At 37.8% G+C, this 18949-nt stretch overlaps 1 protein-coding gene across 3 annotated transcripts in view; it reads left to right on the top strand.

Moving 5' to 3' along the window:
* Positions 1–18949, top strand: part of KIAA1328 — a gene marked incomplete at its 5' end in the record, with an annotated part of 378127 nt that overhangs the window by 310254 nt on the left and 48924 nt on the right. The gene's annotated exons all lie outside the window — the stretch shown is intronic.

Raw genomic sequence — 18949 nt, forward strand, 5'->3', positions numbered from 1 at the left:
CTGATTTCCCCCTTGTTTACCTCTTTTTTTACTGGGCTAGCTAGCACTGCCCACTGCTAGTGTTAATCAACCAACTTTTCATAATCTCTCTAACCACTCTCACATTTATTTATTTGAGAATTGAGCAGTGCCTTATGAGATCTTACAGGTATACTACTCTCTGCCTTTCCTCATCAGCTGCCAACTTTGTCATGTTTTTTGGTTTTAATTATGATTAATCTAGAAATCGCTTAGTCCTCCCCCAGACAACTGAGAGATGATAATTAATCCAAGCTTCAGAAGGGAGACTATCCACAATTTGAAACAAAAGCAAAGGTACATTTTGTTTGACATAGGGCAAAAGTTCTGCAGACCTCTGTTGTTTTAGGACAACTTTTGGCTTTGTAGACTTTGCTACCAGAAACAAAAATGAAATTGAGTAGACTTAGTATCTGAGATGGAATCTTCTCTACTTTCTCTATTAGTAGTCCTTCGGAGATGGGAAACTCTTACTTTTGGCTCCCTCTATTCTTAGTCATTGCACTTTGGAGAGTGGAAAACCAGTCAGAATTGGTGTGGTAGTTACACTGCAAGGCTCAACATAGTCTTCTATTAACTTGACAATAAATTTGTGTTGTGTGTCAGCACTAAAATAAAATAGCAAAATGAGAAAAATACAGTGTGATAGCAAAGGGACAATTAACTTGTGTTATTGGTTGAGACCACAGCAACATTAGAAAGCTGCAGTTGAAAAGGCACTTTGAGAAAGGTATCATCAGGCCAGCCCTGGCCATGGTGGAGGTTAATCTCTCCCAGGCCCAGCTACAGAAGCCGGAAGTCTAGAAAGGGCTTTTGTCCAAAAAAAAAAATCAATTTCTAATTTGAAACAAAATCATTTTTGACTAACAGGGGTTCAGAACCCATTACTTTTTGCTGTGTAGTCTGCTGACATTTCAGCACTTTCTGTTGTGCACAATGAATCCTAATAGTCATTTTATAATGTTACTATACCAATCAATTTAACCAAGAGAAAGCTGTTATAATTCTGCAGTTTTCAAGAACAGTTTTCACTCATGGTTTTTTTTTTTTCATTCGTTTTTTTTTTTTTTTTTCTCCTCTTTTTTTGGGGGGTGGGGAAGATTGTAGCATTATAGTGAGAAAAATGGAAAATTTTTCATCTTTTTAAAAGAGTTTTGTTTCAAGGTATTCACAGTAACTATTAACTTTTTCTTCTACTCATAAGAAATGCTGTCTTGTATTTTTCTCTTCTTTTATTCTAATATGGAGCCATTAGCAAAATTATGGTATACCTGATGATTGAGGAGCTAAAACTGCCCCTTTGAGCCATTCTGCCTGTTGCAGAGCTGGTGGTATACACAGATCACAGTACAGGGAAAAGTTATTGCATTGGCATTTTTTTGTGGGAGACCAACTTTCCAAGGTGTTCTGTAGTGGGATTGGACCCCCTGTTTAGCATGAGGCAATGACCTGACACCAATTACCTAAGTTACACTGCTTGGTTTAGCATCTCCTTAATTGCTTTCCTCTCTTTAGCGTGTCTAAGTTTTTAAATATATTATTCTTCTGTTTTATATCCTTTGTTACTTTTGTTGTCCTTTAATCATTAAGTACTACATAGGACATTTACTGCAGGACCATTAATCTTTATTATCAGTCTCTTTCTCCTTTACCTCTCCTATCCTCCTCACCATTCTGTCAACTTTATTAATACTAAACATGTAAAAAAAAAAAAAGACCTGATTCTTGTCTCAAGAAATAACCTTGTGATTGCAAAAATATAAGTACAGTACAGTATTGTCAGAATTATGCTTAAAATATAAATTGTTTTCCAGTCATAGATGCTTGGAATGTTCTGTCTTAGTTGCTTTTATTGAGCTCTGTGGAACAAAGAGACATTACTTAGGAAAATCCAAACTTGAGTAAAGAACTTTTAAGCCAAAGGCATAAATCTAAAAATACCCAATCTTCATTCTTCTTTTTTCCTCCCTACACAGCAGTATTTTTATTCTCTCCTAGCTTGCCTAGAACTTCCCCTTCCTGCACAATCACTGACTCTCTTTTATAAGAGCCCTCGAATCTGGGAGAATATTCTTTCCTGTTTTGCTGATGGGGTGGCAGAGGTTGTGAGGCCACTGAGCATGCATGTTCCAGAATTAATTAGGAAAATACTAACCCAATACTAAAAGCCCAATACTACATTTAGAGCTACCTCCTGTTTATTTCTCTGACATCGATCTCTGACTCCCTTTAACACTTTGAGAGGGTATAAGAGAGGCTGAACCTAGAGTAAGTTGGATTTACCTGATGGTATTGACCATGCCCTTCATTTTGTCTTTTGGGGTTTTTTAGGTTATATAATATACAGCAGCTGTCACTTATTGAGACTCCCTGAGAGACTCCCAAACACATTTTTCTTTTACTGGAAATGAAGGAATAATCTGAAGTGAGAGATAATCTCTGAAGCTCCTAGTTGTTCCTCTAAGTGAGCCTGTGCTTGCAATGATGTGAGCGTTCTTTGCAGCCCATGTTGGATTAATATTGCAGTCCTGATTAAAGAAATAAGCAAGTAGGAGTATCTAAAGTACAGAAACCATTTCCATCTTGCCTCTAAGGAACATTTATTTATGTTTCTTTTATTATTAGCATTATCATTATTATTATATGTTTAATCATTAGAAAGGATACCACAATATATTACTTCTGGTTCCCAGTAGTCTGAGCTAAAAGATTTGTTAAAAATTGGTACCTTTATCATTAGAATACAGAAGACAAGCATAGTACAGAGCTATGAATAAACCTAAACATGTAGATTAAATCGTCCTGCCCCGCCCACTCAAAAAAAAAAATTCAAACGCAAGAGACTAACATTCAGAGTTGAAGTTGCTATATATCGAATAGTAACTTGAACCGGCTCTACATTTCCTATCCTCTGCAATAGAAGAATCTCAAAATACTATATAATTTACTTGCTTATTATGTATGTTTTGTGTCTTCTCCCATGAGAATATAAGCACTCCTTATGTTCACTGTTGTTTCCCCATTTCCTTGAATGTTGCTTAACATGTGGTAGGTGCTCATAATATATTTGTTTAATGCATTAATATATTACAGTTGACCCTTGAACAACTCAGGGTTGAACTGCCGAGTCCACTGACATGCAGAGTTTTTTCAGTTGTAAATACTGCAGTTCTAAACAGTCCATGATTGATTGAATCCACGGAAGTGGAGGAACCGCCTATACGGAGGGCCAACTCTAAGTTACACTCGCATTAACCCTCACGTTGTTCAAGGGTTGACTCTATACATATTAATTTTTCTTTTTGTGTCCTTGCCCCATTTTCCCACAACAAGGATCTAATCAATTAGACCTTTTGACCTCAGTCCCTGCAGTGATTTAGTGGCTTAAGAAGTGTATGTGCTGGTCCCTTCAAAGTCCTAATGGTGATTGATTGGTAATGTCAAAGAAAGTCAGTAGAGTGGGGTCTTAAAAACAGCACTGCTTGAGAGCCAAGAAAACTGTGGGGGTTTTTTCATTTTCTTTTATTCTAATTGAGGTTTAATTTATATACAATAAAATTGCACAGGACTTAATAGTACAGTTTGATAAGCCTTGACAATTGGATATACCTACATAATTAAGAAATAGTACATTTCCATTATTCATGAAAACTTCCTCACGTTCCTTTCCAGTCATTCCCCATGAGGCCTCTCTCCTTGGTTTGCAGATGGCTGCCTTCTCAGTGTGTCCTCACATGCCCTTTTTGCTGTGAATGTGCATTTTTGGTGTGTCTCCCTTTTCTTATAAGGACAAAGAGTCATGTTGGATTAGGGGCCACCCATATGACTTAATTTGACCTTAATTACCTCTTTAAAGGCCGTGTCTCCAAATACAGTCGCATTCTGAGCTGTACTGGGGGTTAGGACTTCTGCATATGAATTGCGGGGGGTGAAGGGGGACACCACAATTCAGTCCATAACAGTTACTCTCTTTCCAATCTTTTTATGCCTTTTATTTCTTCTTCTTATTTCACTGTACTCTCTAGGACTTCTATTACAATGTAGAATAAAATGGTAAAAGTGGACTTCATGCCTTGTTCCCGTTGTCATAGGGAAGGCAGACAGTCTTTCACCATTAAGTATGATTTTAGCCGTAGGCTTTTTGTAAATGCCTTTTATCAGGTTAAGAAAGTTCCCTCCTCATTTGCTGAGAGCCTTTGTTGTAATGAGTGTTAAATTTCATCACATCTTTTCTTTCTGCACCTATTGAGATGATCATGTGTTTTCTTCCTTATTCTGTTAATTTGATGAATTACACTGATTGGGAGATATTGGTGTGTAATATCCTTTTTTTTGTAATGACCTTGTCAGGTTTTGGTATCAGAGTTATACTAGTGTCATAAATGAGTCAGGAGCATGTCAGCAAAAATGGCAGAGTAGGGACTTCCAGGGGCTTGTCCTTTGCCAGAAACACTGAAAAACCTGGCACATACTGTCAGAACCAACATTATCAGAGCTCTGAAAGATGGTGAATGATTTATGGAAACCAAGCAAATGCTTAACCAGAAAAAAAGGCCACTGAAACATGGTAGGAGAACTTAATGAAGTTTTAATTTATCCTTGCCCTGTGCCCTTCCACAGCATGGCAGCAGTCTTGTAGATTGCAGCCAAGTTCCAGGTGTGCATACTTTGTCCCAGAGGAAGCAGACCTTATTCTCAAGGAGTTGTGTTTGTCTGTTTCAACCTGTCTGTGGATTTCCCAAAAGACTGATACAAGGAGACTGCCTTTGTTTTTCCTACCTCTGGACTTTTTCAGGACAGAGAAGCAGTTACATGTAGGACATTCCTTGAAAACACTGAAAGCCAAATGAACACTGCCACCTGGGGTAAAAAATAACAGTTGAGACAAACAGTAGACAACCAAAAGGCAACAAACCTAGATGAAATGGACACATTCCTAAAAATACACAAACTACCAAAACTGACTCAAGAAAAGTAGAACATCTGAATAGACCTATAACAAGTAAAGAAATTAAATCAGTAATCAAAAAACTCCCAACAGGGCAAGCCCGGGACCAGATGGCTTCACTGGTGAACTCTACCAAATATTAATGAAGAATTAACACAAATTTTTTTTCAAACTCTTCCCAAAAAAATAGAAGAGGAAGGAACACTTACTCAGTCATTAAAATGAGGCCAGCATTAGTCTGATACCAGAGCCAAAGACATCACAAGAAAGGAAAACTACAGACCAAAATCCCTTGTGAATATAGATGAAAATATCCTCAAAAAAATATAACAAACTGAATGCAGCAACATGTTAAAAGGATTATATATCATGACCAAATAGGATTTAGCCCAGGAATTCAAAGGTACTTCAACATATGAAAATCAATCAATATAATATACCATATTAATAAAAAGAAAAAATATGATCATCTTAACACAGAAAAAGCATTTGACAAAATTCAACACTCTATGATAGAAACAATAATAAAATAGGAGTAGCAGGGACTTCTTCGACAAAATGAAGGGCATCTATGAGAAACCCACAGCTAATGTCATTTTTCAATTGTGAAAGACTGCACGTTTTTCCTCTAAGATCAGGAACAAGCCGAAGATTCCCACTTTTTCCAATTCTATTCAACATTTTACTGGAAGTTCTAGCCAGAAAAATTAGGCAAGAAAAAGAAATAAAACATATTCAAGTTGGAAAGGAAGAAGTTAAACTGCATTAGCAGATTACGTGATATTATATATAGAAAATCCTAGAGAATGCAAAGAAAACCAAAAACTACTACAGCTAATTGCACAAAAACTTTTAGAGCTAATAAATGAATTTAGCAAAGTTTCAGGAAAGAATTTAACACAAAAATCCATTGTATTTCTATACACTAGTAGAACTACTGAAAAGGAACAGGGAGACAATTCCATTTATAACAGCATCAAAACAATAAAATACCTAGCAATAAATTTAACTGAGTGTAAGACTTGTATGCTGAACAGTACAGCGTACTGTTCTGCAACAAATTAAAGAAGACATAAATGGAAAGACATCCCACAGTCATGGATTTGAAGACTTAATATTATTAAGATGGCAATACTCTGCAAGTTGGCCTACAGATTCAGTGCAATTCCTATCAAAATCCCAACAACACCTTTTTACAAAAATGGAAAAGCTGATCCTAGAACTCATAAAGAATTGCAAGGGTTCCCAATAGCTAACACAGTCTTGAAAAAGAAGAACAAAGTTGGAGGATTCAAACCTTGTGACTTCAAAACTTACTACAAAGGTACAGTAATCAAAACAGTGTGGTACTGATATAAGGAGATAGCTAGAGATGGATAGATAGGTAGGTAGGTAGGTAGATAGACAGATAGATAGATAGATAGTTGATACAATTGATTTTTGACAGGAGTGCTGTGACAATTCAATAGGGAAGGAATAGTCTTTTCAACAAATGATGCTGGGACAACTGGCTATCCACATGTGAAAAAAATGAAGCTGGATCCTTCATTTGTATACCTCATACCATATATAAAAATTAACTCAAAATGAATCAAAGACCTAAATATAAGGGCTAAAACTATAAAGCTCTTCAGAGAACACATAGGTACAGATCTTCGGAACCTTGGATTAGGCAGTGGTTTCTTAGATTTGACACCAAAAACACAAGCAACCAAAAGAAAAAATAGATTAATTTGATTTCATGAAAATTAAAAATTTTTGTGCCAAAGAACACTATCAAGAGAATGAAAAGATAGTCCACAGAGTGGGTTAAAATTTTGAAAATCATGTATCTTATATGGGTCTGGTATACAGAATATATAAAGAACTATTACAACTCAAAAACAAAAAGACAACCTATTTAAAAACTGGGCAAAGTACATGAAAAGACATTTCTCTGAAGAAGATGTACAAATGGCCAACAAGCATGAAAAGATGTTCAACATCCCTAATCGTTAGGGAAATCCAATCAAATAAGATACCCACTTTAACACCGACTATGATTGTTATAATTTTTAAAATGTAAAATAAGTTAGAGAGGATGCAGAGAAATCAGAACCCTCATATATTGCTGCTAGAACTTTAAAATTATGGAGCCATTATGGAAAACACTTTGGTGATTCCTCAATACATTAAACATAGTATTACCATATAACTCATCAATTCCACTCATAAGTTTATACCCAAAGTAATTGACAAAATGCTTTCAGGCAAATCTTGTACACAAGTGATCATAACAACTCTATTCATAATATCCAAAAGGTGGGAACAATGCAAATGTCCATGAACAGATGAATGTATAAACAAAATGCAATATATACATACAGTGGAATATAATTTAACCATAAGAAGGAATAAACTTCTGATATATGCTACAATGTGGATGAACCTTGAAAACATTTTGCTAAGTGAAAGTAGCCAGATACAAAAGGCCATGTTGATGGAATCATGTTGTATGATTTTACTTATATGAAATATCCAGAATAGACAAAGGAAATTAGTGGTTCACAGGGGCTCAGGGGGAGGAGAAAAAGGAGAATGACTGCCTAATTGGTACAGGGTTTCCATTTAGAGTGATGAAAAAGTTATGGAACTAGAGCGTGGCAATGATTTTACAACATTCATTATAATGCACCTAATGCCAGTGAATTGTACACATTAAAATGGTTAAAATGGTAAATGTGTATTTCACCACAGTTTTCTTTTTTAATGAGTCAGGAAGTCTTTTTTTTCTCCTTTGTTTTCTGAAGGAGTTTGTGTAAGAAATTGTTGGCCCTGCCATAGCAGGCCAACAAAGAGTAGGAGGGGTATGGAAGAGTACACGTGAAAGGCTTCAAGGTTTTTATAGAACAGGCCTGAAATGGCACACATAGCGCCATTAGTTTTCCACCTGACCATACATAATTACAGGGAAGACTGAGGAATATAATCTAGCTGTGTACCGCAGAAGAAGGGAAGAGTGTGTTTTGGTGGATAACTAGTGGCTTCTGTCACAGCAGCATTATTCACATTAGCCCCAAACCAGAAATATTCCAAATGTCCATCAATCACAGAGTGGATAAAAAGTCATAAATGCATACAGTGGAATACTGTATAGCAAAGAACACAAACTGCAGCTACATAAATCATCAACACAGATCAATTTCACAGACATAATACTGAGCAAAAAAAGTCTCAAAAAGAATATATACAATATATTTCTATTTGTATAAAGTTCAAAAGTGTCAAAACTAAATCACATTTTGGGATGCACACATAAGTGGTAAAACTATAGAGAATAGAAAGGGAGTACTTACGAGAATAGTGGCTGGCTCTTGGATGTGAGAAGAGATTGTAATTGGGAATGGGTATCGGTGATGCTTCCAGGTTGTATGCTGCCAGTATTTTATTTCTTGAACTAGAAAGGGTTCACCCTGGTATTTTCTTTATCATTTATTCTTTAAACTAAACTGAATGCTATAATATAGCTCAGCTATTTTAAAAATGCAAAATGAAACAAAGGGTCAAGAAACAGAGTTTTCTTCAATGTTAACTCTAAGAAGTTCTCTTATCATGAGATGTCGATTGATGGATGAGCAGACATACCCCCCAGCTCTATATAAATAGGACATGATCCATTATGTTCAATTCCATCTGTGTATGCAAAAATATATGTATGTTTATTTACATAAATATATTCACATATATTTACATATATATAAACATATGCATTTATACATGAGATTTATCTGCTTAGTGGATGATAATCTTACCAGCACTTTTGTTTTGAAAATGTGTACATTGTGTTTGTGTGTGTGTGGTTGTGTGTGTGTGTGTGTGTAAATATAGAGAGATATGTCATTCTATGAATATGCATTAACTGTATGTAATTGTTGGTATACTTAATATTAAATCAAATTTTATAGAAGGAACAAATATAAGTAAAAGCTGATATATAGCTTTCTGGAAACTTAATAAGGAATAGAGCTTATAGAATTAAGAAAAAGGAATAAACTTGCCCTATGCCTTAAAGCAATCATTCTTAACTTTTTGGGGTCCCCTTCAGAATATAATGAAAACTATTGTCTCTTTACCCAGAAAAATGAATGAGCATGTATACATACATTATTGTGCCTGCAATTATGAGGGATTCCTCATAATTCTACATACTCTTGAAGTACATAGAAGTCCCTGCACTCTCTGTTAAAATTTCTTTAAAAAATTTTCCCCATCAAATATCAATTGTCTCAACCAAGTTTTTGACAGAAGTATCAAAACGGAAAAAGAAAAAAAAAAAGACTAATGTTCAGGTTTTCCGTGATAGTGACTAAAAAGATATTTCTCTTCTTATCACTACCAGGCATTTCTTCTCCCCTCTCACCTCAGCCACAAATCCCTTCCAGTTGTTTCTCCTCCTATTACCTATTTTAATTTCCCCTTCTATCACCCAAGATTCCACCCAGCAGTTGTAGTCGTAGTGAACTGCTTTGCCTGCCTCCATTCTCTCTGTTCCACTCTATTCTAAGTTCTGCCACAAGAATAATCTCTCCAAAGATCAGTTTGGGTTTTTTTAAATTTATTCATTTATTTGTTTGTTTATTTAATTTTTATTTATTTATTTTTTAGACCACACCATGGGGCATGCAGGATTTTAGTTCCCTGACCAGGGATCGAACCCATGCCCCCTGCATTGGGAGCACAGAGTCTTAACCACTGGACCGCCAGGGAAGTCCCAGTTTGGGTTTTTTAATTGTTGTTTTTTGTTTTATTTTAGAGCTCAACTAACACAATGTTTAAGAGTTTGCAATTCAGAGTCAAATAGACCTTGACTGCATTCAAAGCCCAGCCTTGTTCCGACCAGCCCCTATGTGATATTGGACACGCTGCTTGACCTTTTCACAGTTTCCACTTCCTTATCTGTAAATTGAGGACAATAATATAATTTATGGACTGCTATAAAGATTAATGAGATAATGCAGGTAAAGTGATTTAAAGTCATTAGCAAGCTAACAGGATATAGTGATGCTCAATAAATATTTCCCGAATACATTAAATATTTAGCCTTAAGGTTTTCTAATTTAATGCTTTTGCTAATTCCATGCTCCTTATTCCTTTCTTTCAAAAGTTCACCTCCTCATCAGGTCTTCCCTAATCCTACAGCCAGATGTGATCTCTCCCACTTCTTAATTCCTCAGACTTTTCATATTATTTTTTACAGCAGTATAGCATAATGGTGAAAACCCTGGGATCAGATTGGCTGGATATGAATGCTGGTCCCTTATTAGCTTTGTGATCTTGGGCAGGTCATTTAAGTCCCCTACAGCTTATTTTCCTTATCTGTAAATTATATATTAAGTAATAGTATCTATTTCTGGAAATGGCAAAACTATAAAGATAGAGCTGGAGGGTAATGGGAGCAGACCAAACAGGGAGAAGAGATTGACTACAAATGGGCATGAGGGAACTTTTTGAAGTGATGAAATATTCTAAAACTGGATTACAAAAATGATTAAGTAAATTCATGACAAAAATATTAAAAACTGGGTTGTGGCCATGCTTTCATAGCTATATAAATTTGCTACTATTTATCAAACTGTTCACTTAAGAGGGGTAAATTTTATGGTATTCAAATTATACTTCAATAAAGCTATTTTTTTTAAAGAATACATTGTATATGGAAAAGGCTTAGAACAGTACCAGGCACATACTAAGTATACTATATCTGTTAGCTGTTATTATTACTTTATACTGCCTTGAGTTATTTATGATTCTTTACCAGATTGTTCACAGTATCTCATTTCTTACTCTCACATCTTCCTTCCCCTCTCCATAAACTAAGCCTGAGCTTAATCCTAGCACCAGCCCCTGTGAATCATTAGGTACTTGGTAAACATTTACTGACTGAATTCATTGTATGAACTAAAGGAGTTCATGTCCAGTATGAGAAAGTACTGGTTTAGGTTGAAGGTCCCACAGGTTTGTATATAAGTCTGAATTGTACATTTGGATGACTGGTCTTTTATATCTGTACATGATAGAGAACAGTCAATATTGAGTGTGGCTTTTGAATACCAAGGATCTTGGTGATTGTTTTGGTGCTAATCTCTACAGATATAAGACTCTTGCCTTCTCCAGACCTGATTTTCTCTGGTCACACTTAAACTGTACCATTCCCAGAGTTAGCACATGGTATTCTTGGTCTGGTATTCCAGAGCCAAAGCTGATTTCAGGTCATTTGAATATTCACCCTTTTCTCAAAGAAATAGTGACTCTTCCCAGATAACTTCTTTCAGCAGCCTGGGCAACAGTTTCCTAGGAACCAGAATAAAATTGTGAATGAGATTTTTATAGTCTTCCAAGAAAAAAGACAGGAAAGTTTTGTGTTATGTGGAAAATAATATTAAGAAGAAGTGGGGAGAAGGAGAAGATGGTGGAGTAGGAGGACATGGAGTTCACCTCTTCCCACAGGGGCATCAAGAATACATCTACAAATGGAACAGTTCTTACAGAGTGCCAACTGAACACTAGCAGAGGACCTCGGACACCTAAAAGGATAAGAAAAGATCCCTGCATAACCAGGTAGAATGAAAAAGAGAAAAGGAAAAAAAGAAAAGAGGAAGCAGGATGGGACCTTCGCCCTGTGGGGGCTTCGGGAGGAGCTGAAGGAGAGGAGAGGTTCCTGCACTGAGGGAACCCCCATTGCCAGTGGGAAGATCAGCTGAGACAGAAGGGGAGCGTCAGGGGCCTGAAGGAGAGTGCAGCAGCCAGTCTGTGGCAGGCAGGACAGAGTGAGACTTACACAGATGGTCCATGACACAGCCCTGCATGCCCCAGCCTGAGTTATGTGTCTGCTGGTGTGGACGGGGGCTAGATGCTGGAACGTGGGGTTTGGAGAGCAGACCTGGGGAGAGGACTGCTGTGGGCTGTGTGGAGACAGCCTGAGGGGATGGGAGTGAGGAACTCCACAACTGGGAATGCTCCTGGAGGAATCCCAGACCACCACGGAAGTGAAGCACCATTGTTAAGTGACATGTGAAGGGCAGGGCCACCATGACAGCCTCTCTCCCCGTCCTCCGGCCCCCGCCCCCAGAGGCACTAGGAGGGGTTCCTGCTGGAGCGGGTTCACACGTCCCCATCAGTCGCCACCTCTACCCCCTCCCACCAAAGCATGCCAGTGCACCCCCGGTCACCACCTCCACCCCCTCTCGACTGGGCAGGGAGCAGACGCCTATGGATGGCCCACATGCAGAGGTGGGGCTGAAACAAAGCTGAGCCCCAGGGGCTGTGCGACTAAGGAAGAAGAGCTGAAATCTCTTCTTTTACCTGCACAAGTCACAGATTAAACCCCTGCAACTGGCTTGGTAAACTCAGTGCCTGCGGAACATCTGAACAGACAACAAGTGCTCCTGCAACTGAGGTGGATCTGGCTTTAGCAGGTGTGAACTTTGTGGGCACGTACATGCGGGGGTTGGTCCAGGTCAGAGTCAGAGCTGCCCCCATAGCGCCCACAGTGGGTCCAGATCCAGGATTACCGCAATCTTGGGATGTGACTTCAGTGTATCTATGTTGGTGGCCTGGTAAAAACAACACCTGAGAGACTCCAGGGCCAACTGCCAGCATACCCACAGTTAAGATGGGGCTGAGAGCAGTGCCAATAACAGAGTAACTTGTGAGCTCACACAACAGGTGAAAGGTGACACAACATAGAATGCTCACAGGTGAACAGCTCCAGAGGAGGAATACTCAGTGGCTTCTCTCCCAGTGGGACTGCTCCAATCCCACCTACCTCTCATCACAGATCAGAAACACAGCTAAGAAACAGATCTGGGGTGTCTACTCCAACTAGGGAGCATACCCCACCCCAACAACCACAGAGCAAAGGAGAGGCCCCACTCAATACCCAAGGCAGGCTCTAGTCATCACAACACCAGTCAAACCCCTATCAAGGGGATAACATCCAGCATACACTGAGGAAAGAGGGAGCAGACATCCATACTAAAAACTGCCCTTGCACCAAAAAATATATATATAAAGATATATAGATATAGATATAGATCTTAAACCCATGCAGGCTACACAAGGACATTCCCATATAAAAATAGCCCTCCAAGAGAGTCTAAGGGTCTGGGATCGGGAGGAAGAACCCCCAGAGCATTTAGCCTCGAAAGCCAGTGGGGCTTGAGTGTAGGAGCTCCACGGGGCTGGGAGAAATGGAGACTCTACTCTTGGAGGGCACACATGAGGTCTCAAATGCACTAGGACCCAACACAAAGCAGTACCTCCATAGGAGCCTGGCTAGATGTACCTAGGGGTCTTGGAGGGTCTTGTGGGGAGGCAGGGGTTGGATGTAGCTCACCATGGGGGCGAGGACACTAGTAGCAGAAGCCCCAGGGAACATTAATTGGCATGAGCTCTCCCAGAGGTTCCCATTTTAGCACCAAGGCCCAGCCCCACCCAACAGCCTGCAGGTTCCAGTGCTGGAATGCCTCAGGCCAAACAACCAGCAAGACAGGAATACAGCCCCACCCATCAGCAGACAGGCTGCCTGTCTAAGTCGTACTAAGCTTGCAGCCATCCTAAAACACACACCCCGACATGGCCTTGCCCACAAGAGGGACAAGACCGAACTCCACCCACAAAAGGACAGGCACCATTCCCTCCCACCAGGAAGCCTGCACAAGACCCTGGACCAACCTCACCCACCAGGGGTCAGGCACTAGAAGCAAGAGGAACTACAGTCCTGCAGCCTGCAGAAAGGAGACCACAAACACAGTAAGTTAGACAAAATGAGATGACAAACAAATATGTTGCAGATGAAGAAGCAGGATAAAGAACCTACAACAACAACTAAATGAAGAGGAGATAGGCAATCTAACTGAAAAAGAATTCAGAGTAATGACAGTAAAGATGATCCAAAATCTCGGAAAAAGGATGGAGACACAGACTGAGAAGATACAAGAAATGTTTAACAAAGAGATAGAAGATCTAAAGAACAAACAAACAGAGATGAACAACACAACAACTGAAATGAAAAATCTACTAGAAGGAATCAATAGCAGAATAACTGAGGCAGAAGAACGAATAAGTGAACTGGAAGACAGAGTGGTGGAAATCACTTCTGCAGAACAGAATTAAGAAAAGCAAATGAAAAGAAATGAAGACAGTCTAAGAGACCTCTGGGACAACATTAAACTCACCAATATTCACATTATAGGGGTCCCAGAAGAAGAAGAGAAAGAGAAAGGGCCTGAGATTATATATTAATTATAATATTATATTGTATTATATTAATCAAACTGACAAAAATTAAATACAAAGGAAAAATATTAAAAGCAACAAGGAAAAAGCAACAAATAACATACAAGGGAATCTCTGTAAGGTTATCAGCTAACTTTTCAGCAGGAGCTCTGCAGGTCAAAAGGGAGTGGCACAATATATTTAAAGTGATGAAAGGGAAAAGCCTGCGGCCAAGAATACTCTACCCAGCAAGGCTCTCATTCATATTCAACAGAGCAATCAAAAGCTTTATAGGCAAGCAAAAGCTAAGAGAATTCAGCACCACCAAACCAGCTTTACAACAAATGCTAAAGGAACTTCTCTAGGCAGGGAGGAAAATAAAGAGGCCACATCTAGAAATAAGAAAATCACAAATGGGAAAGCTCACTGGTAGAGGCAAAAATACAGTAAAAGTAGGAAATCATCCACACACAAATATGATATCTAAACCAGAAACCATGAGAAGAGGAGAATACAAATGCAGGAAATGGGAATTGCACGTGAAATGAAGAGACCAGCAAGTTAAAACAACCTTGTGTATATATAGACTGCTATTTCAAAAGCTCATGGGAAATGCAAACCAGAAAACTACAACAGATAACACACATACAAAAGAAAAAGCAACCCAAACACAATACTAAAGATGGTCATCAAACCACAAGAGAAGAGAACAAAAGAGGAAGGGAAGAAAAAAGACCTACAAAAACAAACCCAAAGCAATTAAGTAAATGGCAATAAGAATATACATATCAATAATTACCTTAAATGTAAGTGAATTAAATGCTCCAACCAAAAGACATAAATTGGCTGAGTGGATACAAAAACAAGACCCATATATAAGCTGTCTACAAGAGATCCACTTCAGACCTAGAGGCACATATAGACTGAAAGTGAAGGGATAGAAAAAGATATTCAATGCAAATGGAAATCAAAAGAAAGCTGGAGTAGCAATACTCATATCTGACAAAATAGAATTTTAAATTAGAGATGACAATGAAGGACACTACATAATGATCAACAGATCAATCCATGAAGAAGATAAAACAACTGTAAATATATATGAACCCACATAGGAGAACCTCAATATATAAGGCAAATGCTAACAGCCATAAAAAGGAAAATTGACAGTAACACAGTAATGTTGGGGGACTTTAACACCCCACTTACACCAATGGACAGATCATCCAAACAGAAAATAAGTAAGGAAACACAAGCCTTAAATAATGCATTAGACCAGAGAGACTTAATTGATATTTATAGGACATTCCATCCAAAAACAACAGAATACACTTTCTTCTAAAGTTTACATGGAACATTCTCCAGAATAGACCACATCATGGGTCACAAATCAAGCCTCGGTAAATTTAAGAAAATTAAAATCATTTCAAGCATCTTTTCTGACCACAATGCTATGAGATTAGAAATCAATTACAGGAAAAAAAAAACTGTAAAAAACACAAATACATGGAGGCTAAACAATGTGTTACTAAACAACCAATGGATCACTGAAGAAATCAAAGAGGAAATCAAAAAATACCTAGAGACAAAGGACAACAAAAACATGATGATCCAAAACCTATGGGATGCAGCAAAAGAAGTTCTAAGAGGGAAGTTTATAGCAATACAATCTTACCTCAGGAAACAAGAAAAATCTCAAATAAACAACCTAACCTTACACCTAAAGCAACTAGAGAAAGAAGAACAAACAAAACCCAAAGTTAGTAGAAGGAAAGAAATCATAAAGATCAGAGCAGAAATAAATGAAATAGAGGTGAAGAAAGCAATAGCAAAGATCAATGAAACTAAAAGCTGGTTCTTTGAAAAGACAAAGAGAATTGATAAACCTTTAGCCAGACTCATCAAGAAAAAAAGGCAGAGGAGGAGTCAAATCAATAAAATTAGAAATGAGAAAGGAGAAGTTACAACTGACATCACAGAAATACAAAGGATCATAAGAAACTACTACAAGCAACTATATGCCAGTAAAATGGACAACCTAGAAGAAATGGACAAATTTTTAGAAAGGTACAGCCTTCCAAGACTGAACCATGAAGAAATTTTAAAAAAAGAACAGACCAATCACAACTACTGAAATTGGAACTGTGATTTTAACTTTCAACAAACAAAAGTCCAGGACCAGATGGCTTCACAGGCAAATTCTGTCAAACATTTAGAGAAGAGTTAACACCTATCCTTCTGAAACTCTTCCAAAAAATTGCAGAGGAAAGAACACTCCCAAGCTCATTCTATAAGGCCACCATCACCTTGATACTAAAACCAGACAAAGATATCACAAAATAGGAAAATTACATACCAATATCACTGATGAACATAGACGCAAAAATCCTAAACAAAATACTAGCAAACCAAATCCAACAACAACTTAAAAGGATCATACAACATTATCAAGTGGGATTTATCCCAAGAATGCAAGGTTTCTTCAATATACATAAGTCAATCAATGTGATACACCACATTAACAAACTGAAGAATAAAAACCATATGATCATCTCAATAGATGCAGAAAAAGCTTTTGAAAATTCAACACCCACTTATGATAAAAAAAATCTCCAGAAAGTGAGCATAGAGGGAACCTACCTCAACATAATAAAGGTCATATACAACAAACCCACAGCAAACATCATTCTCAATGGTGAAAAACTGAAAGCATTTCCTCTAAGATCAGGAACAAGACAAGGATGTCCACTCTCACCACTTTTATTCACCATAGTTCTGGATGTCCTAGCCACAGCCATCAGAGAAGAAAAAGAAATAAAAGGAATACAAATTGGAAAAGAAGAAGTGAAACTGTCACTGTTTGCAGATGGCATGATACTATATATAGAAAATCCTAAAGATGGCACCAGAAAACTACTAGAGCTCATCAATGAATTTGGTAAAATTGCAGGATACAAAATTAATGCACAGAAATCTCTTGCATTCCTATACACTAACAATGGAAGATCAGAAAGAGAAATTAAGGAAACAATACCATTTACCATTGCATCCAAAAGAATAAAATACCTAGGAATAAACCTCCCTAAAGAGGCAAAAGACCTGTACTCAGAAAATTATAAGATACTGATGAAAAAAAAATTAAAGGTGACACTAACAGATGGAGAGATATACCATGTTCTTGGTTTGGAAGAATCAATATTGTGAAAATGTCTAGACTACCCAAAGCAATCTCCAGATTCAATGTAACCCCTATCAAATTACCAATGGCATTTTTCACAGAATTAGAATAAAAAATTTTACATTTGTGTGGAAACACAAAAGACCCTGAATAGTCAAAGCAATCTTGAGAAAGAAAAATGGAGGTGGAGGAATCAGGCTCCCTGAATTCAGACTATACTACAAAGCTACAGTAATCAAAACAGTATGGTACTGGCACAAAAGCAGAAATATAGATCAATGGAACAGGGTAGAAAGTCCAGATATAATCCCATGCACCTACGGTCACCTAGTCTATGACAAAGGAGGCAAGAGCATACAATGGAGAAAAGATAGTCTCTTCAGTAAGTGGTGCTGGGAAAACTGGACAGCTACATGTAAAAGAATGAAATTAGAACACTCCCTAACACCATACACAAAAATAAACTCAAAATGGATTAAAGACGTAAATTTAAGTCCAGATACTACAAAACTCTTAGAGGAAAACATAGGCAGAACACTCTCTGACATAAATCGCAGCAATATCTTTTTTGATCCACCTCCTAGAGTAATGAAAATAAAAACAAAAATAAATGAATGGGACCTGATTAAACTTAAAACTTTTACACAGCAAAGGAAACCATCAACAGACTGAAAAGACAACCCAAAACATGTTAGAAAATATTTGCAAATAAAACAGCTGACCAGGGATTAATCTCCAAAATACACAAACTGCTCATGCAGCTTGTTATCAAAATACAAACAAGCCAGTCATAAAATGGGCAGAAGACCTAAATAGACATTTCTCCGAAGAAGACATATAGATGGCCAAAAAGTGCATGAAAATCTGCTCACCACTGCTAATTATTAGAGAAATGCAAATCAAAACTACAATGATACCTCACCTCACACCAATCAGAATGGCCATCATCAAAAAGTCTGCAAATAACCAATGCTGGAGAGGGTGTGGAGGAAAGGGAACCCTCTTGCACTATTGGTGGGAATGTAACTTGATACAGCCACTGTGGAGAACAGTATGGAGGTTCCTTAAAAACCTAAAAATAGAACTACCATACGACCCAGCAATCCCACTACTGGGCATATACCCTGAGAAAACCATAATTCAAAAGGATACATGCACCCCAGTGTTCATTGCAGCACTGTTTACAATAGCCAGGACATGGAAGCAACCTAAATGTCCATTGACAGAGGAATGGATAAAGAAGAAGTGGTACATATATACAATGGAATATTATTCAGCCATGAAAAAGAATGAAACAATGTCATTTGCAGCAACATGGATGGACCCAGAGATTTGTCATACTGAGTGAAGCAAGTCGGAAAGAGAAAGACAAATATCATATGATATTGCTTATATGTGGAATCTAAAAATGGTACAAATGAACTTACTTACAAAACAGAAACAGAGTCACAGATGTAGAAAACAAACTTATGGTTACCAGGGGGAAAGTGGGGAGGCAGGGGAGAGGGATAAATTGGGAGACTGGGATTGACATATACACACTACTATATATA

Source organism: Hyperoodon ampullatus (assembly GCF_949752795.1).
Source record: "Hyperoodon ampullatus genome assembly, chromosome: 13".
NCBI classification, from domain to species: domain Eukaryota; kingdom Metazoa; phylum Chordata; class Mammalia; order Artiodactyla; family Ziphiidae; genus Hyperoodon; species Hyperoodon ampullatus.